Below are 22,952 nucleotides of genomic sequence, written 5' to 3' on the forward strand. Positions count from 1 at the left end.
TCATTTTCAAACAGATAGCCTAAAAGCTTTTTTATTTCAAATGAATAAACCAACAACCGTTTGACTGCAATCAACTGATGTCACAACAAATTTGAAAAAAAAAAGAACTATCTTGTGAACAGTTTGGAGTCCATACTGAAAAAAATAAAGTAATTTAACCCTTAGATGCTCCAGTGATTGGATCTACACGCTTCCATTAATGGGTGAAAAAATGACCAGCAGAAGAATCAATGTGTTTTTAGGCCATTTTGGTCATTTTGGTTAAGAATAATAATTTGTAGTATTGTTTGCATCATATTTTTGTTCACACAAGAATGATTTTATGTTTGAAATAAGTTTTTCTTCAACATATTTTGAACATTTTCATAATTGAAAAAGAAGAATATTACACAGAACAGCAATAGAAGCAGGTCAACATCCATTTTATAGACATTTTCCTTTTCTTTTCCTCCAGCTATTCTCCATCCCTCCAAATTTGTTCCCTGCGTCACTTCTTGATGATGATATTATCAGCGATAAAGAACTTGGGGTAGTAATGCAAATATTACAAATTTCTTTAAAAGTATAAAAGGTAATTTAAAGAATGAAATGGAATAATATCAAAAACATATTTTTAAAGAATAGCTGGAAAACGAAATCATAAAAGCTTTCCATTACAAAGATATTGTAAGAAAACGACCTAACCGGGTCATTTTGGACCCATTTATGAATCTAAGGGTTAAGAAAAAAGAAAATCAGAACCAAAACAATTGTTTTTGTGAATAAATCTTTACCATATTGTCCATACTGGTTTCAAATCTGCAGCTCATCCAGCCTGTTGAATCTGACTTTAACTGCAGGCAACTGAATTTAGATTTTATTCCACAAGCCTGCGTTGAAAAATATCCACACGCAGAAGTCCATGTTGGCGTATAATAGAAGTCATGGCTGGACTGACTGGCTAGGAGGCAGAAATGGAGCTGATGTCCTCCGCTGACCCCTCTGTTCCATCCACTCTGTCAGAGCTGGGCTACCAGCCGAGCAAACCGCCAAGGTTCAGTCAAATTGGTTCAGTTTTTTTTCTTTCTGCATGACAAGTAATTAACACACAGAAAACCTCAGCCAAGGTCATGTTTTCCATCATAGAAGAACTGTTGAGGCAATTATTTTCTTAATCAGTGTATCTGACAGTTGCTGTCTTTAATAATTTGTGTATTGGTGTAATTTGGTGTATTAAATGTCAGAAAATGGTGAAACTCAACCTATTGTTTTTTGACCAGCAGTCTAAAAACTCAAAAGTTTGAGATTATGATGTAAAACATAAGACATTGGCAAATATTCACAGCAATTGATTTTGTCCCTGTAACCAATCACAAGCACTGATGTTACTTTACACCCCATAAATGCAAAATAAACAGAAATAATTAAGAATAAATTCTAAGTGCACAGGAGATTCTCCTCTAAGAGAGACTTCAGTGCATAAACTACCAGTCAGAAGTTCAGACACACCTTCTAATTCAGTGCTTTAAATTTATTTGTATTATTTTATACATTGTAGATTAATACCGAAAATTAACACCTTTTTGTTTACATCATATTTCCATATATATTCTTTTATACTTTTGATGCAACGTATAAAATAATTAAACAAAAACCACTGAATGAGAAAGTGTGTCTAAACTTTTGACTGGTGTAAGATCATTTTATTAATTCAGCTGCTTAAATGGTTTAAAGACCATTTTAGTGCATATTTACCTTAGCACAAACATAAGTACAATATTGGAATTAATAGTAATTGAGTAAATAGTAACAGAGACTTGGTAAATGCAACATCCATCCATCCATCCATCCTCTAAACACCGCTTTATCCTCACTAGGGTCATGGGGGGTGCTGGAGTCTATCCCAGCTGACTCAGGCAAAGGCAGAGGACACCCTGGACAGGTCACCAGTCTGTCACAGGGCTACATATACAGACACACAATCACACTCACATTCACACCTATGGGCAATTTAGAGTAACCAATTAACCTCAGCATGTTTTTGGACTGTGGGAGGAAGCCAGAGTACCTGGAGAAAACCCACACATGCACAGGGAGAACATGCAAACTCCATGCAGAAAGATCCCAGGCCGGGATTTGAACCAGGATCTTCTTGCTGCAAATCGAAAGCGCTAACCACTACTCTACTGTGCAGCCTGGTTTAGATAGGTACATGAGAAAATACAAAAGGACCAATAGCTCCCTCTAGTAGTAGGACCAAGACATGAAGTAAATGTTCTATAAGATGTGCTTCTCATTCACATAAAAAACATTTAGACAGTATTTTTTTAAATGGCTGTATCAGTGTCCTGATCTCCTGCATCCCCGAACCAGAACGGTTCAGAGTGTGCAAAGTGAGACAGGACATCATCTGTACAAAAAGAATAAAAGTGCAACTCCACAACAAATGAAACATCTCAGCTTTCAACACAAATAGAAATTAGAATTTTCTTTTCAATAAATATTAAATCATATAGATGAGCTGAACTGAGACTTACTAACAAATTCTAAGGTTTTATAGTTATTTTATTTTTACATTCAGCCATGTTTGGAATTTCAGACTCAGTTCCATGAGTCTCTTCATCTGTATAACATGAAGATAATGTGAAAATGTAAAAACTCAAATATGCCATATGGTCCTTCAAAAATCAGGAGTGTTTTAAATGTCAGCTTTAGCAGAATTAAATGGAGCTGCAGGCACTCCTGAAATATCTTTGTTGTCTGTTTGTTGGTTTAACTCTAAATGAGACGAGTGAGAAAAGATGTGTGTTAAAATTTATTAATACATGACATTAATAATATGCAAACTATTCAGAGCTTGAATACAGAAACAGTTCTAAGACGCACTTTCCACTTCTGTTCTGGAAGGAACAGGAATTAAATAAGCAAAGAAGCAGCATGGGAATTTACAGTCAGACCTTTTTTCTTGTACAGGTCAACGTGTTCAATCTAAAATATTATTTCACTGAAATTTTTTTGATGTTTTCTGAATGTATTTGTTTGCAGCAGTGGAAGGAGACAGGAGTGATGGGAAATGACGTGCAGCAAATGATCTTGACAGTAAGGAAGCAATCCAGAGATTCATGTTTAGGATATTTGTTCCCTAATTCATTGTATGGTAATGCATTTCTGTGCATTCAAATTACAAGAGAATTTTAACCTGTGATCTTCTGCATGCACCTGTATGTTAAAATTAAAACTTATGCACATTCTGTGTAATTTCATACAGGCTTTATTCATACAAACAGATGGAAAGAACAGCTTGGTGTACTGTATATACTGTACCACCATTGCTGTAATTAACCTAATGTACAACGTCTGCCTTCCTGACACAACATCATACTCAGGGGAATTGTAGTCTTACAGCAGTTATGGACTACAAATATGGGGGGAACATACATGTAGAATTCTAAGCAAAATCAATGCTGTCAGGATTTACGTAAAAATACCCAAATACGGAACAACACTCACATCAGAAATGTCCAGAGTTGTTGAATTGTTCATTTTTCTACTACTTATTGCTGTTTTTGTTCTTATTCTTCTCCAGCTAATTCAGAGAAATAATAAAAGCCGACATGTTGCCTCAGTGATGCACTTTTAGTTATATTAGGTTCTCCATCACTCTTCTGGCCTCTGTTACGGCATTTTGACTCTTGGCAACAGAAAAGTGAGTGTAATTGAAAACAATAGCAGTGGAACTGTGACATAATTAGAATATTTAGTGAAAACGTCTGCTAGGAAACACCACATCTTTGGGAATGTGGCCTTTTGCTCCGTAAACCTGTGACCTTAACCATCAAAAAAAGTGATCGTGTGATTTGGAATTGTTTATGTTTAATATTTTTCTTTAAATCCCCACAAAACAGCACGTTTCTGATAATGCTGCGATACCCCTGGAGCATGCAACTGCCTCTCTTTCATGAAGAGTTGTTAGCCACTGGGAGAGATTAATATTTTACTGCAGTGGATTGGTTGTCTGCACCGCATCAGTCCAGACAACTTTTCTCATCCATTAGTGTATTACGAAAACAAGACACATTGGAGAGACAAAGATGCGTGCGCTGGTGAGATAAGCGCACGCACAGGGCTTAGGAACACCTAACCTTCACAGTTGCAATAAACAATAACATGTGACTTAAGAGGATTTACATAAGATGAGAGGAGTAATCAGAGGGAGTGAAAAAGCAATGAGGCAGCAATGGCATCTCCTCAAAAGTCTCTGTGTTGCTGAATGAGAAAGTTGCCATTCTGCTGGATTTGGAGCAAGGCTGTTGTTATCATTCTATTTCCCCTACCAGCGCTACAAACCGACACAGATGTCACGTTCTCTTTTGACTGAACTGAAATGCAGCGAGCTCGGCTTCAAGTGTTGACATGGTAAAACTCTGGCATTAGAAGGGCAGAGCGTGCACAAAAAAGTGGCATAAGATAATGCTCAGGCAGATTATCGGTGCTGTCTGCAGCAAGAGGCTTTTTTTTTTTTTTTTTTACTGTGCTTGTGCTCGGATTCACATATCATACCGCAGCTGCAGCAAATGTGTGAGTAAAGACAAGACAGATCTGCAAAAGAAAAAAGCCAAGATCATACAGCAGTGAGTTTGTAATTTTGGTAAATGTTTAAAGGATATTCTTTGGGCGAAACAAAGAGGAGCCTTCAAAGAAACAAAATGTTCCCTATTACTCTGTTCTACTATCTTATCTAATCAGATTTTTATTTTAATCTAATCTCATCAGGCTAGTATGTAGCCAGATTAAATGTATATGCCTGCTTTATATCTACCACAGAACAAGATTTTATCTCTCTTGCAGCCAAGAAACACTAAAATGAAATCTAAGTGGCTAAATGCAGTTAGATGAAGTGCTTCACCGTATTACCATGGGTTTTATAACCCTGTACTCTATGTAGACACTCACTGAACCAGTAACAACAACCTGCACTTTACTACTCAGCCAAGAAATGGAGTTATGTGTCGATCGGTGTTGGTTTGTCTCTCTGTCTGTCTGTTTGTCTGTTAGCAGCATTATTAAAAAACGGACAAACAGATTTGGGTGAATTTTTCAGGGAAGGTCAGAAATGACACAAGGCCCAAGTGATTAGATTTTGGCAGTGATGCAGCTTATAGTCTGGATCCACAGATTTGTTAAAGATTTTCTGTTTCGTTCGTGTCACTGTAACCATGACAACAAGTGTACACTAAGTCAGCTGCCTGCTGACGATCACATGATTGGGATCCTACTAAAAATCCACTGCTGAGGACTTATCAGGACTTATCTGTCAGAAATCATACAAGAACAACTGATTAAATTGTGGGGGTGTTTCTGAGTCCCATCAATTCCCGCCGCCCGCTACATATTTAGGTCACATGATTCGGTATCGGTACATAATGTACACATGCAGAACACACGGTCATTTAGTTTGTGGGTACATCTATATTAAATGGACACATTTCATGGTGTCATGATTTCTGATCATCAGTAACTAATAAACTGATGCTTCATTCCTAAAAATAAATGCTGTATTTCCAAAAATGCTGTATGGGGGAATCAACAGCCTCGGTGGAGCACAGGACTCTCTGAGTGCTTTTCTAAGACTTCAGGAAAAGACCTCGCCCTCATTCTCTTGGCACATCTGCTACAATTTATGCTCACTGGGAGTTGAAGATGTTCAGAAAAAGTCCCAGCAGAGGATGTAGGACAGCTGCTGCTACTGTCCTACACACCCTCACCGTCCCGTACATATCACTCACAGCTAGGTGAAGCTTTAAGAAGATTATCAGCGCCACCCTGCCCACCCTCCGATACTTGTCCACCTGCCAAGTAAAGAAATTCAGCGCACATCCCTCCCGTCTGAGGCAGGCAACTTATTTTATCTCCTCTTCTGTCTAGTATGTTCTGAAACGCCACATTAGGGGAAGACAGCGGGTATAACACACTGATGAGCCATCCACCATCCATCCATACGTGTCACTACAGTTTCCCCACAAAAATGGCCAAATAATTAGTAATTCTACAGAAATGTACAGTATGTTCAGACCAAAATCTGCAAACATGTGACTTGTGCTAAATTGTGCAGATGTTTTACCTCATTCATTCACAATGCAGGCTGTTTCATAGAGCCACCCCCAGCTCCATGTATAATTAATTGTACAACTGCACATATAGAGCATTTTCCTAATCATCAGTCTCGGTGCAGTCAGAAACCAAACATTATTGCATTCTGCTTGTAATCACTTTGACCTATTTATAGCCACTGCATTATTGTTTGTTCCACAGCTTGTTCTCTGTTTCTGTTTGCACAGATTTGATATATTTGTTACTGTTTGAATTATTTTAATTGTCACTTTTTTAATCCATTTTATTAATAAGGCTGTGTGTCTTGTCTTTTCACAACATGCAAGCACATTGTGTGAGCATTCATAAGCAATAAACCTTATTCTGAGTCAGTATTCACGCACGCAAGCAAATGGTCCAGGATTGCATTACCACTAATTGCAGCCCAGATGGCAGTGTTCTCCTCAGGTTGAAATGGAAATGTGACCTGCAGTTCTGACTGCTCAAATGTTTTATTGTGCAGTAGAAAAACGCTCAACACAATTACGCTGGTAGAGAAAAATAATGCTCATGTAAGGAAGATTATTGTGTGATCTAATCGGACGGCACAGTTTTTAAAGGAGCATTTAGGTGAACTGTAATTACAGCAGCATCAGGGACATTTTTGGAATGTAATTGTCATTTTAAAACATAGCAGATATTTCTGTGATTTTATTAGGATTTGTTTTAGAGAGCAACTAGAGGAGCAATGGTCACAAAAAAAGAAACCAAACTGAAATGGTAGATGCCATTACAAGTGTTTTTTTTTTGACACCAACCGAACAGTTTCTTTGAAGGTAATTTACAGTGTGCAATTAATAAAAATATCCATGTAGAAAGGCTTCAAATGTGACATAAAATGATGTAAGATTCCCTGACATATTGCCTCCGAAGACACTAGGAAGTCTGCAGCTACTTCAAAACATTTGTCAGTCACATTGTTGCAGCTCAAGCATCACAAGGCAGCTGTTAAGCAGACTCTAAAAATGTTAAGCTTCCAACAATGGGAGGCAGAAAATGTGAAGGGAAACAATTAAATTACGCCTTGCATGAAGTTTGCTTTTCATTTTGTGAGGCAAATTTAGTGCCATGGTTAATCATTATGCTGTTGAACACGATTTGCAAAAATATTCAAGAGCTTTATGTGCCTCAGTGCCCCTTCTGTATTGAAAAATAATGGGCCTCTATCCAATTAAAAACTGCATTAAATCTCTAAAGTATTACATGCACTTTACTGGTATCTCTCTGATTAGGCTTTTCTGCATGTGCAGATGCTGACAGCACACTGAGAAAAGGGAGCTTTGACTGACTGCTCTCTTTAAAATCTAGTTCAGGAGTCCAGGATTTTAAATGGATAATGAAGGTGCATGCGTGCATTTATGCTGAAAAATGATTTTTTTTTTTCATCAAAATCGTCAATCCAGAAGAAATTTCTGAGGAGGGGAGATCAATTTGAACTAAACACACACAAAAGTGACATTAATAAAAATGGAAACCTGTTTCCTGCTATCAGACTGTCAACATTTGATCATCTTTCTCTATTTAAACATCGTTTTTCATCCAATTCACTTTCAGGTGTTGAACAAAAAAAGGAATAATTGAAGAAAATCTTAGTGACAAGGCTGAATGCTGCGTCCACATTATGTATTGGGATGTAATAACAGCAGAACGAGATTTTTGTATTCATCACAGGCCTTATGTTTTGATTCTAGCATTGATAGGCAGTGATTCATTGTTCTGCAACAGAGGCACCAATCCAACATGTGAATGGATGATTTATGTGACCATCTGTTTTGTTTTGATCATAATTTGATTATCTCTTTTTGTGGGATGACTTTCCATGTCAAGACCCATTTTGTTGCACACATACACACACACATGCATTGTACTTGTCCACACCCCTCACATGTACATGCACACACCCGTGCACATGCGCAACAAACTTTGGAATAATTGAGCCTCCTACTTGATCGCTGTCTCAAACCCCACAGTCACACATTCACACCCTCCGTCTCTTAAAAACTGACCAAATTATGATTACAAGTAACAAGTAGGATAGTTGTACAACCGACTCACTCCCACTATCTATTTGTGTTAATTAAAAGATTTGCAACTACATGTGTCTGCAGATAATCAAAATGTCTTCTGCAGCAGCACTCCCAGATGCATCGGCACTCCAGAGCTCATTTGCTTGCTGCGATCTCATGTTTGTTTAGAATTAATCAATCTACCCACAATTGAGTTAATTAATTAGTGTTTTAATGCTACTCTTTATAATTGCAGTCAGATGAGTCTGCAGACAAAGCAATCACATTAATGCAAATACAACAGATAATTGTTATCCAAACTTCCTCAGCAGCAGCAGCAGCAGGGGACAGCTCTTACTGTACCGACGAACTCGTTGTTAGGAAGCACTAGATGGCACCATTGAGCAGAGTTTCTCCTCTCTGTCCTCTTGTCACTTCTTGGATACTGTTCAATTAGCTGTCCTATACTGTCCTCAATATGCGAGTGCACATATGCATTGAGGAGTAGATGGCACGAGGCTGCCGTGATGGCTTTAACTGCAGATGAATTAAGCGGTGAAACAAGAGGTCTCCAACGAGTGCAACATCCTGTTTAAAAAGTGATATTTCACATGTATCTGGTGCAAATCAAAGGGGACACTTTCTGCGTGTCTCCTCACTGCCGTGATAATGTTTAATTTTTCACAAGAGGCATCAGCAGCGTGACCTTAGAGGCTCCTTTCACTAAATGTCAGAGGCTGTGTTCTTTTCAGGAACATTTTCCACAAAGGCTGCTCAGTGTTCAGAGCATCTGTGTCCCACTGCAGCTATGTAAAGTCTGACTTCCTGCAGCATTTGTTGGACATAAAGGAGTAAAATAATTGAGTAAATACTGCATTCTCTCAGTGTCTTATTTTCTGCAAAAATAAAAAATAAAAAAACTCCAAATGCTCTCTTATTGAAGTATCCGTTTCTGTAGGAGAGAAAAACTTTTGCTTTGTTTGCACTGTTACTCCTTAAAAACTTTCCATCATTCAAATTTTATTCACAGCATCTTCATCATCATTATCATCACCATCATCACCATCATTAACCGCAGCTCATTTTGAATTGCGAGGCTTTGTAGAGTACATTTTTGTTTACCCAGTTCCTGGTGTTTTTCAGGAATATGCTTGTATCATTCGGCAGCCTCTCAGCAAGAGCCATTATTCCCTCATCTCTTTAGTTTATCTCCTCTGATGATCTGCTCAGATAGATATGACAGCTGAATAAATATGCAAACGTAGTGCGCAGCTCCACACTTCACCACAGAATTTCTATTATGCTCTCAGATTTAGAGACGAACAGTATATTGCGATAACAATGGGACTCTTTGGGGATTTGGATGAATGGCTCTTTTTTTTCTTCTTTATCATCTTCTGATAAACTATGGATATCAGCTGAAAAAATCGAGACACTTCTTACTCATTCGCTTAGACTAATTAAAAATGTCTTTTTTACAAATCTGCTGTTGATAGTTTCTGAAGAGATCTTTGAATATCAGAGTATAAAATGGGATTCATAAAATCACACTTTCAGTAATTAACTTCAGTCAGCAGTGTCATGTCTTTTACTCTTTTACCAGCTCTGCTGCGTCCTTCAGAATCTGTTCCATTTGAAATAAAGATGAGGTGATCACAACACAAATATTTCCATCACTGTGACCTAATTACCTGCAAGGTTTTAGAAGAAGTGAAAAGAATGGCACAAACTGTTAGATCAGATCATTAGTGAAATGTGAATCTTGTATTCAAAAGAAAAAAGATAATATTTCTTTTAGATTTTTATTGCAGCTGACCTCAGGTTCTTTCATTCACTGTTGTGGCTTATTATTTCAGCATTTCAAAAAGGAAAAAATGTGCATATGTTTGTCCTTAAGAAATATTTGATTGTTATCTTTTAGCAAAATAAATATCAAAAAAGAAAATGCAAAAAAATATTTTCGTTAAAAAAAAACATTGAGAATCCCAGCCTGCATCACTGGTGCACTGCTGGACTTGTGGGCATATGTTGCCTTTTTATAGCATACTGGTGACTATCTCAGCTCTAATACTTTGGGCTTTCGCCTGGCCCCCAGCTCCCAGCATGCTTTGAAACATGTAAGTCTCTTTTCAATCAGTTTTTGAGCATGGCATCGATATTGGCTACATTTGTGGCAGAGGAGGCGCTTTGGCAGCTTCGTTTGAAAAGAATTGCCATGGGAGGGGTCGGCTTGACCCAGCTTTAATGCAAAAACTGAAAAAGAGAGAGGAAACAACAACAACAAAAAGCTACTATATTTAACCAAATCTGCAGCTTACTCAGAAAACACATGATAATGATATCCTCTTAACACTCCTTGCTGCAGAATTACAGCCCTCACGGCAGCAGGGGCCAAGATTCAAGACTAGAGAGAAAGCACAGTTATTACAGCACAATCATTATGTTGTGACTGTGTTTCTGGCCCCGTTCACCTTACTTGGTCAAAAGATCAACACTACAAAATTAGCAATTAACCAAGCAATGCTGACTCCTTCCTCAGAAAGGGTGCTTTACCCTAACATCCTAAATAAGCACTTGTAAATGTGATTATTTTCCTGTTGGGCTGATGGTTTCAGGGGATTTGTTTCTGCACTTCAATGCATTAATTGAGGCACAAATGCAGTGGTTCTACCATATTTCTGCCCGTTTACTGAAGCAGCGGTCACAATGCTCCCTCCAGAGGAACTGGAACTTCTCTGTGCCGTACGCAGCTGCTACTTCCTCGTAAAAATACTCTAAAAATAGATATATCTTCCTTGACAGGTTTCTTGTTGTTTTTGCGAAATCTTAATTAGCGATTAGTTAGAATAATTCTCAAACTGCTTCTTTTTTCTCAGTGGAGGATGGTCTGTTATTTTAATTAAGCAGAGGTCAGATTTATTAACTCAGCAGGAGTGTGTTGAGTGAAACTGTGGAAATCAGCAACAACGTTACACGTCGTGCCACTCAACACGCTCATGTCTCTGCCTCCCTTCTCCACCACACTGTGAAACAAGGCAGGAGAGGAGCTTTGTTTTATGTTATGTTTCTCACTGATTCCTTTTGATTAGTTATTTGATGCTGTCTTTCCACCCCCACCCCTTCTGCTTCTCCCAACACTTAGATGATGATGCAGCTCAAACCAGACCCCCGATGGGTGCAACCACTGGGTTTAGGAGGCTGGGTGTGGTAAAGGAAGGAAAAGTTGAAGTAATGAGATACAGGAAGAAATAACGTGTGAAAGAAATAAAAAGAAAAGAAAGTGGGCATTGAAAGAGAGGAAAAAGATGGGATAATTAAAGGAGAGTGAGTGAGGCGAGTTTCATGCAGCTCACACAGAAGAGAGCTGATCAGACTATAAATCAAAATGTCTCTGTTATATCTTCGTTCAGATCTTTTGACAGTATATTGCTTGCTTTCCTCGTGCAACTTGGCAGCTGGCGCCACATCAAGCGCATAGATGTACTGTAAATAAAGATTTTCTGTCCCCTTTTAGATGGCGAAATCTAAAAACGCAAATATTACTGAGCCAGTCAAATTTTCCTCAACGCTATCGCCATAAAAATGTTCAAAAAAGAAAATAAAAAAAGGTTTTGTTGTTGCAGATGGCCGCATTCTGGACTTTAAAGACACGTTAGAGAGAAGATGTACGGTGTACAAGTTAAACAGGACTGGAAGCATACGACACAGTGATTCAGTTAATATATATGTACAAAGAAAATAAGTGAGTTTATTTTTAGTTTCTATTTGTTAGAAATCTCTGTGAGAAATTATTGCAAAGTGTTATCCGTTCTGTCTGTGGCCGCAAGACAATTACTGCCAGAAAGCCATTGACTGCTCCTGATTATGTGATGCCTTTCAAAAAATTACACAGATTTCACATCACATGCTGAGCATACCTCGGCTGCAGTGGGGAGCCTCAGAAGAAAATCCTGACATTCATGCGCACTTCCCCAAGCCCCCCGTATCTACTGTAGGCTTTATTTGGTCTGTGGGGGCGATGAGAGACAAATAGAAGGGGGTGCAGCTTCCACTCCCTGGTCAGCACTGCAAAAAATATCAGTCTTAACAAGTCATTTAGTGCAGTCTTGATTTTTAAGTCCCATTTTTTCAGTGACAGCTTTGGCAGTCAGGATGTTGAGCTCACAATCGGTTTCTATATAAGACACCTTTTTCTTTTATTGGAGGGGTGAAGCTGTCGCGTGATCTTAGAATTACATCTGTTTATGCATTAATCCCACCACAGTGAAAGTGACATGAAAGTGAAGCAGTCTCTGGCTGTGTCCAAAACCATCCCTTATTGACTGAGTAGTGCACTATACAAGAATTTAATTTGAATGTGTGAATTCTGAGTGTGTAAATGTATGGATTGTAGGATTCTGTGAACAAAGCATCCTTTAAAATAAAATAATAATAATAAAAAGAAAATTTAGTCTGTGTGTCATTCACCATAGATTGGACTCTGAAATCGAGATTTTGGACAACACACAGTGGTTACTGTAGCATTGTTTTTTTTAATTGTTAGAGGAAATTAGTCTATACATTACATGGCCACTTAAACACACTAAAAAGTGGATGCATGTAGACAATGAATTATGACACTATAATGTAAAGATGGCAAATATAGAGCCCTACATAGTAGACAAGAAAAGCACTCAGAGTGCAGTACTCCGCCAAGGCTGCTCATTCCCCCATATGGCATTGCCAGAAATGGAGCATTTTTTTGTAGGAATGCAGCATTTGTTGATTCATTAGATATTATCAGAAATCATGGCAACATAGAATGTGGCCATTTACTAGATGTACCCACAAACAAAATGACTTTGCGCTGAGCACAGGCGTGTGTTCTGCATGTGTACGTTATGCACAAATACTGAATTGTATGACCTAAATATGTAGCAGACGGCAGGAATTGATGGGACTCAGAAACACCCCCACAATTAAATTAAATCAATTGTTACTTACAGACGAGTCCAGTCCTCCTGGCGTAGTGTTCACTTGTTGTCATGGTTACAGTGATGCTGTGCCGCTGTCTGGAAATGATACAGAAATCTTTAACAAATCCATGGATCCAGACTATGAGCTGCATCACTGCCAGAATCTAATCAGGTGGTCCTTGTGTCATTTTTGACCTCCCCTGAAAATTTCATCCAAATCCGTTTGTCCGTTGTTGATTAATGTTACGAACAGACAAAGAGACAGACAAATGTACGCCGATCATCACATAATAAATAGAATGCTGTTTCAAACACATATGGATCGAAACAGGAACCTGATTTTGGTTTGAAGAGTCACTTGAATTATCATTGCTTGCTTGGTGTATGAGACAAAAGAATTTCCTAGGTTTTGGTTTTGTGCACCCCACTACATATGCTCATTGTTTCTCTTCCTGGCCAGTGTGTTCCTGACTTAAAAAAAAAAGATGTGTATGCAAATAACATTCACTTTTCCTCTGCTGCATAGACTAAAATTGTAGCAGAAAGTCCAAAAACTGATCTTATTGGTAGTTCCGTGTCCTGTCCACTCAGATGTGTCTTTCATAATGGCTGGCTGTGAGGCAAATGTTTTCAGACATTTTTTTCAGCGCAAAACTATAAGTTAATACTCAGACAAACTGACCACATATAGCTCTGCTTCAATAGCCGTAGGACAAATGAACTGAATTCAAGATGAAAATGTGCTCAGCTTTTAGCCTTGACATCTCAAAATGGATGCTTTAACAGCCAAAGGTCATGAAAACCGTTGCTTCAAAAGCTGAGCTCCATATTTGAACTTTTTAGAGTTGATTTTCATCAGTAGCCACTAAAATGGCAACCTTGTCTCCCAAACAACTAAACTGCAATCTCATTTATGTGTAGAAAGAAACAGCAAATCTCATTTTCAAATAAATATATATTCTAATCAAGGCCTCGACTTGGACACAGTAGGTACAACCGTCAGTTTGAAAAGACGACAGTGACAGGACTTTTACCCTGAAGATCAAGGTTTGTGTTCCATTGAAGACCATTACTCTTTAACTTAAGTTTTAAGATTCAGATTCTTTTTTTTTTTCATGCACAGAGAAAGACAACATATTCTACCAAAGCATTTTATAGCAGATGTACATGAAAGGGAACCCCAATGGAAGCAAAAGTTCACTAGTTTCACTTGCTGCCTTTGGTTTTCATTCACTGTTTGTTTCAGCTTAGGCACCAAAACTACGTGATTATGTTTGGGAACATGTCACTGGTTGGTTAAAATATGACCCATTTTCAATGAAGAGTTCCTTCATATTTGAAGTTTCTCCTCCATTTTCTGCCCCATTTGACTGGTTTGCTGAAAAAAGCAACAGTAAAGCAATAAAATAATTGACAAGATGTGTTGATTTGAAGCATATTTGTGATATGTCAGCATAAAGCAGAAGGCAGAAGGTTTACCTCAAGTTGTTTATGAGAAGACAGTTTAGTTGTATAAGGGCTTGGACATATAATTGATTGTTAGAGCTAATGTTAATTCTGAACAACTCAGGTTTCTGTGACTACCTCAGAGTAATGAAGGTCTGCATTTAATTACTATGTGAACACCAGGGCCTGACTGGGAAAGAAATTCAGGCCGGGAGATTTACAATCAGTCAGGCCACTTCCGCCACCGCAAAGGTTGTGTCACGTGGGATAATGCACCAAAATTTTGTTTTTTTTCCTTCCAAAAATATGCCTTTTACAGTTATGTTATAGCAATTACATCACTACTAAACAGACAGTAAGTCTATTAACCACAACCATAACGACAGCTCCATACAGTCCAGTACTTTTCTCTTCTGTAATCTCTTCACTACCCTCACCAATTTTTCCAATGTTTTCCTTTTCCTATTATTTATATAACATGTGGAATTAAAAAAATATATATTGTTTTGTCAGCAAATCATTTAGATGTCAGCTGGTCATAGCTAATAGTATATGCAAACACCAATGTTCATTTTATAACTGAAAATTGTAAGTCAACTGCCTATCCTACCTGAAGAGGGGGTCTCAAACCTGTGGAGCTTATTTGGGCCAGACTCACAATATTTTGTGCATTAAAATTAGCATTACATTTCCATCACCATGTAAGAACAAAGGTGTAATAATTATTTGATTCATTTCTCTACAAATATTGTTTAATGGTCATCATTGAGAAGAACCGACCGTTTGTAAACTTAAGGGTGCTCCATAATCTTCGCACCTTTCACTCTCTCCTGTCGCCTCACTCTCATATCACCGCTCTGCAGTGCATGCTTCCCCGTTCTCGCTATGAAGGGGCGGGCCATAAAGCAACTAACCAATCATGGCACGTTTCTTCTAAAAACTGTCACTTTGACCAATCCCTATCCTTCTGATTTAGAGCTCAGAGCACGTGCTTTGTGTGAGTGACAGGAGGGTGGGCGTGTACTCTGTAAGGCTTCTGGCGCTGCTGTCTGCCAAAAAGCCGATCAACTTTTTATCATTGGCCTGCCAGTCCGTGGCTGGCCTGTCCAGGCAGGCCAATAAGGAGGCAGGCCACCGGGAAAAGTCCCGCCTCTCCCGATTGCCAGTCCGGGCCTGGTGAACACTATAAATTGAGAGTTCTGTCCAGCAATATTTTAGTGATCTGATGTGTGTGTGCTCAGGTTTGTGTTTAGTAGAATTCTAGAGCTAAACAAGGTTTACTCCCCTCTAAAAATTCTAAAATAGTGTCATTGCAGCTGTCCCTCAGTGTTTAAGCAGAATAGACAACTGTCAATGAGCTAAAACTAGACCTCTGCACTGTTTCTTCTGCAAATTCTACTTTTTGTTTGACTGCATCCAGTTCACGTGGAGCAACTATGGACCTGAAGCACACAGGAATAAAATAAATGCGATGCTTGAGGTGATTGTAAACAGTTCAGGAACTACTCTAACTGGGCAGAGAGAGACAACGTAAAGAAATATGACTCCATAAGCAACTTCTGATCAGTAACCTGTTAAATGAAAGACCTTAAGTGAGGAGAATGAGCCTCTAAGGAGTCTTAGCTTATCTTCACATAATGCTGTTTAACTATTAACTCTCCAGCTTCTAACCTGTATTCCCACAACATTCAATTGTTAATCCATAACTAGTGTAATTAACACTACACATGGTATTTATAGAGAGTGGAGAAAAGGGACAAATGAGTGGAAGTAACCCGAGATGCAACAGTGAGGACAGTGAAGAGGGTGTAAATGAGAAAGAGATGAAGGGAAAAGAAACAGAATTAGAGTCAGACACAGCTCAACAGTCTGCTGATTGAGAGACATAGTGTATTATAAAAGGACAGGGCAAAAAAATCAACAGGTTAAGGTTATTGTCAGTCCTTAGATGCATTAGTGGGTCAAAAATGCCCCGGTGAGGTCATTTTCTTGCAATGTCTTTGTAATGAAAATTTTTCCAGCATATTCATCGAAAAACATGTTTTTGATATCATTCCATTTCAATTATTAAGTTATCTTCTATAGTTTTAAAGAAACTGCAATGTTTGTATTACTACCCCAAGCTCTTTATCACTGAGAGCATCATATAAGAGATGATGCAGTCAACAAACTTGGAGGAAAAGAGGGTAAAAATGTCTACAAAATGGATGTTGACATTCTTCTGCTGCTGTTCGGTGTAATATTCTTCTTTTTCAATGATCAACATGTTCGAAATCTGTTACAAAGTGAAAAATAAAGATATTTCAAATATGAAATCATTCTTGTGTGGACTAAAATATAAGACAAACAATACTACAAATGATTATTCTGCACCAAAATGACCAAAATGGCATAAAAACACATTGATTCTTATACAGGTCATTTTTGACCCACCAATGGAAGAGTGTAGGGTCCAATCACTTGTGCATCAAAGGGTTAATGTTGCGACAATTTCCAAACACCAGATTAGAGCCCAAAATGAAATATGTTGCAGGTTTTTTAAAACAAGGACTAACACAGACTTATAGCCTTCCATTTGTATGTCATTTGCTTTAGTAAAGTTTGTACTTCTGACCAACTGTTCAACACAAAATTCAGGTAAACTTTTTCACTGATCTGTAAAGTTTAAACCACACCAGTCAGTTGGTTTGTTGGACTCCAAACACTGATCAGTAATAGACCATGTGGGCCGTGTTGTGTTGAGGTTGGTTTTGGAGATAGAGACTGGTGAGTCCATCATCTCAGCCTGAGTTTACCCTCCTTTTATTTCACCACTACAACAGCACTGCTTACAACTTGTGTACTTCAGATGCCATACAGTGATAACAATGACAGCATTCAGAAGTCAGAAACTGACAGAGATGACCTGAGCTCATCCTGGCGAGAAATACAGAAAATAGAGCAGAGAAGCAACAGCAACAACAGCAAGGAAGGAAAAAGTGAAAACAGCGCTGGAGAAGTGTCTTTTCTCCACTTGTTTTGTATTGTTAGTAGTTTTATGGGGTGCATTAGTCATTTAAATATGTCTGTAATGTGACCAAATGTACACTGCTGTTCAAAAGTTTGGGGTCACTTAGAAATGTCCTTATTTATGAAAGAAAATCATTTCTATTTTCAATGAAGATCACATTAAATGAATGACAAATCCAGTATAGACATTCCAAATGTGGTAAATGACTATTGTAGCTGTAAACGGCTGATTTTTAATGGAATATCTCCATAGGGGTACAGAGGAACATTTCCAGCAACCATCACTCCTGTGTTCTAATGCTACATTGTGTTAGCTAATGGTGTTGAAAGGCTCACTGATGAGTAGAAAACCCTTGAACAGTTATGTTAGCACATGGATGGGAGTTTTCGTAGAAAACATGAAATATCCTGGGTGACCCCAGACTTTTGAACGGCAGTGTATTTGTGTTTGAATTTTTGAAAATAATGTGGTTGGATACATATCTGTAAAATAGCTGCTTACTGTTAGAGAGACAAATGTTATGATGTCAAGCATAAAGTGAGGCCTCAGAAATCCACTGGATCGAGAAAAAACATTTAAATCTGCGCAGTTGACTTTTGAAAGTTAAACAGAACCCCAAACTATATTTCTGGCCAATAAAAGAGAACTTTTCTGCATATCAGCTTTGCTATCAAGGATATGAAAACTCCAAACCACTCAGATTAATAGTCGCCAGTTAGTGACAAAATGACACTAGTGTGTGTGTGTGTGTGTGTGTGTGTTTTTGTTTTTTCTTTTTAAAATAGCTGTTTTAATTGCTCCCATTTTTTCCGTCCTTGTAGCAGACTGTTATCAGCTCTCCTACAAGCCTCGGTGCCGGACTAAGCTGGATGTTTTTTGCAGTGTGCCCTGGGAAGCGTTCGGGTTACAGCAGCGTCAGTCAGGGGGCCTCAGCACTGACTGACACTCTGTGAATGATAGTGAAATCTAGCAGGTGCATTTGGCTTGCATACCTCTGATCAGTACACCACTGTGCTTGTCTTCTTAGCTTGCTCTGTAATAAGCTCCTTCAAAAGATCAGTATGTACACCCCCCCGCCATCCGCCCTCCTCACCACCACCGTCACCCCCCCTCCCACCTCCCTCCTGATAAGATCTGGAGTATGTAGTTCTCTCTTTCCCTTTATTCCCAACTCTTTTCGTTTTCTTAAGAAAATGTCAGTTTAATCATATCTTAATGCTTTGATAATGGGGTTCTTTTACACGGGCGAAGAACAGTCACTTCAGTGTCTTTAAAAGCCCAGGATGTGGAGGGAAGGAGAGAATGTCTCTAAATTAAATTTGCTCGGGCCCTGCCTCAGCGCTGTGTATTTCTGTGTGTGTGTGTGTGTGTGTGTGTGTGTGTGTGTGTGTGTGTGTGTGTGTGTGTGTGTGTGTCTAACAGCAGGAACTGAGGCTCTTTTTCACCCCTCTTGACAATCACACAAAACATGTAATTGTTTCATGTGCGTAAGTGAAGACTATTAATATTTAAATGTCAGCTTGCTTGATTTAAATAATTGTGAAAGTTTAAGTGGAGACTAAACACGAGTGTCAGTGGAGGCCAAAAACCTGCCTTTTTTTCAATGTGCTTTATCTTTACTTTAGTTCTTCACGTAATGAGGCGCACAGACAAGTCGCTTGTCACATGAGACTTTGTTAGTGTCTCTTTTTTCATTTTTCGGTATATTTCTATCTCTGCTGCTTTTGGATATAAATTATTTCAACAACAAATCGCCAGAAGGAAATGGGAAGAAAACAAGCGTGAACAAATAAATTATTTGTAAAGTGTCACTGCTTGCTAACAAAGAAGGAGGGAACACGATGGTCCCCGATGGAAAAGTGCGTGTGCGACTGTGCAGGTGTGACGCCAGCTGCTGGGCTCCTGAACACCCCCCCACTTCCCCTGTCACTCACAATGACAGGCAGGTGAGGCGGCACACACACACACACACACACACACACACACACACACACACACACACACACACACACACACACACACACATGCTCACTCTCCTTACATCAACTACAAGTGCACAACTCCTAAGGTGTGTGTTACCCAAACGCCATAAGGGAACTGTGCACTGAACTTATGCTACTCAGAGTGTTAAAAAAAGGAGAAAAAAGTTGTTCATGTTAGGTAAAGACTGTGCTACTCAAACAAACCCTGAAATTGGTCTGCATTGTGGAGGAGGAAAACTTGTAGCAGTGCCACCCACTTTCAGCCATTTAGAGAGGGAAAGACCAGAGGGCATATTTAAACAGCCCTGTGGCTCCTCCATGTTGCTGTCAGTCCGCTCTGAGACCGACACTCTGCCGGCTGCAGCGTTTGTCTTGACCTACTTGTGACTCGTTACTGCGCTGAATAAGAGGGATGGCTGACAAAAAAACCAAAAAGAAAGAAAAAAAACAGCTCAACAAAGGGAGGGGGAAAAACAGCTTAAGAACAAAATAGCCATTTCTGGTGGAGTTTGGAGTTCTAATCAGTGAAGCAGAAGCCAGCGCAGAGCAGGGGAGTCTGCGCGCAAAAACATTATCTGCGTCTCAAGATGGATCCTTGACTAATCCCGCTGTCTGAGCTCAATGCTCCCAAGATGCTCCGAAAGGAGAGAAGGAACACTGGAGGAGAGGAGGTGGTGAGGGGGAGGGAAGGAGACCATAGATTCAACGAAAAAGAAAAGAACAGAAAAAAAGCCAGTTTAGTCTTCCCACAGGCCAGTGTCAGTTCAGGGACAACACTGTGGCCCTAATTGCACTCTCTCCAACAGATTACGGTTGGGAACCCCCAAATCAGGACTGTTAGCTGCCCAAGATCCTTATTAGCGTCACACTCACTTTGGCATAGTATTCAAGACTCCAGTGTTACCATGCTACGGAAAAAGCATCATCAAACTGCTAGGAAGACGTCCCCCTTTCATCTTTTAATTAGTTAGTTTGCATTGGCTGCTACTGTAAGCGGCGGATTTGTTATTTATTTGCTGAAACACAGGCTGCCACATTATTGTGTAGCTCCACGCAGACTGCTGTCCTCTTTGATTCAGGCTAATGGAGTCCCACCAAGCTACATAATATGTGCTGTATGAAAAGCCTCTAATTCCAAATCATCTTAAAGGAGCGATGCGTACAGCCAGAGAGGATGTCTTCACAATGACATGCGTTCACAAAAAAAGAAAAGAAAAGGGGGAAAGAAAAGAGAACACAAAAACTCCATGTGATTTTTGCCTGGACATGAAACCAATATGTTCACAGGATCATTTTTGTTCCCATTCACAGCGAACGATTAAAGGGGAGCTACTCTACACTGATCTCTGGTGTAAAGCTCAACAAGGAGCAAAAATTTTGTATTCAAGGAAACAAAGTTGCAGTTGTGTGCGAGTGTTACATTTTAAAACTGTGATATTGTTTGTATAAAGAGCAATAAATGCATGTTCTATGCATGTTGTGCCCTTTAATTGTGCTCTCATTTTCAACTACAGGAAGAAATGTCCAGAGGACTGCAAGCAGAGACCACTGATGCGGCGAACAGTGTTTAAGCCGTTGCCGACTGCTGCTGCTTAACAGGACTCTGTCACTGGCACTCTGCAAAACTGTCAGGGTTACCATTGAGATGAATCTAAAACTGGCCACAGGGTTATTTTTAGACTTGGCTGCAGGATAAAAAGTTTCTGAGCCCCATAAGTAGGTCAGCTCAAGTGGTGTTCACATTGCTGTTATGTACAATTACTGAAAAGTAGCATCTCCGGTCCAGAGCAACTTTTAATCCACACTGCAGTGAATGAGCAAGTCAACTTCTCCCCTACTACCAACTTTTTTTCAAAAATCTCCCCTAATCCGCAAACAGTTTGTTCTACAAGTCGGTTTTGTTGATGCACCTGACGTGAGCGTTGTATCAAAAAAAAAGCAAAAAAAAACAGCTGCTGTAAATTTGTACACTTGCTGCAGCTTTTCCTGCCGGCTGGAGACAGATTTTCTATATAACCGATCTAATAGTTTCCTCCAGCTACTGTATGTTTGTCTCTCTTTAAAGCTCCAGCATCTTTACAGAGCTGCTTAGGCAGATCATGTAGTACAGCACCAATCTGGCTAAACATGCATGTTCAGCCTTGTTCTTGTTTTCCTGCACCAGAGAGACAGTCATATGCAGGGTTAATTTGAATAACAACAGTCATATTGCAGCTAAGGTATGCAGGGCTTTCTTTAAAAGCTTATGTATTTTCTCTTCCCTGCTGGTCCATGGTCACAGCAGGAAATATCACACATTTTCAAGTGCTTTTATCTCTGCCAGTTCAAACCTTTTACTTTCATGAGGTTCAAGGGCAGGTTTCCATATACCATATCATGCGGGTGCGTGCGGTCAAATAAACCCTGCCGTACGGAGACGCCATATCACAACTGTATATTCAACTGCATTAATTGAATAGCAGGAGGAGAGCAGGTGACAGTGTTGGAGTGAAAATGATGAGCTACTGTTAGTGGCGCGGCCTCCATTCCAACTTTGACAGGTAAACAATCTAATTGATTTTCCATGGTGTCTTGCTGGACTGTTCAATGCCACATTTCCAGTTTAAACGCCGACCATCCTCAGTGTTTGCAGAACAGACAAGCTCGTCATCTGTAGCACTGAAAACATGTCAAGTTAGAACGAGTAATTTGTGGTGATGAATGACAAGTGCAGGCTCCTGTTCAGTAGTCTGAGCGCTCATTAGAAAACACATTTTCAGATGTCACCAGGCTTCTGTGTTTTTGTACTTTTTGGGTAGAATAAACAAATATTGCTTGAATACTGCAGTGTCACAGAAATGAGCAGAAGGAACTTAAACCTCAATTGACATGTCTCACGCAGCCGACTTTTTTGAACGTTGACAGCCATCTGTGTGGATTCCTTTCACTCTCCACTAATGAGCTGTGGGTTGAGGAGACCCAATCTACACAGGCCTGTCCCTGGGGCCCTGTGCAGCTGCCGGGCACACACACTCATGAGCGTGCACGTACACCCCCCCAACCCAACACCCCCTCCACCGCACACACAAACACACACAGCCACCAGCATCCCTCTGTGTTTGAAAAGCACACTTTGGCTAACTAAGATCTGAAGTCGCACAACTTCACGTGGAGTATCTGTTATTTCCTCACACCACAAACATTCCTGTGTGCCAGCGAGGGAGTGTAAGAGTGCCAACACCAAGGTAAATAAAAAGAAGAAGACATTTTTAAAAGAAATATCCAAAACAAAATGCTGCACATTATGCTTTAGTTGTGGCAGGAGCATAATACAACTGTTGAGTGCCTTTTTTATGGAGATGTGAGATAAATGAGATAAATTATTTAATCTTATACCTCCTGTCTCTCTCTGTCTTGGTATGTGACTATGGCTCTGGCATGCGTT

Source organism: Acanthochromis polyacanthus, chromosome 12 (assembly GCF_021347895.1).
Source record: "Acanthochromis polyacanthus isolate Apoly-LR-REF ecotype Palm Island chromosome 12, KAUST_Apoly_ChrSc, whole genome shotgun sequence".
Classification (NCBI taxonomy): domain Eukaryota; kingdom Metazoa; phylum Chordata; class Actinopteri; family Pomacentridae; genus Acanthochromis; species Acanthochromis polyacanthus.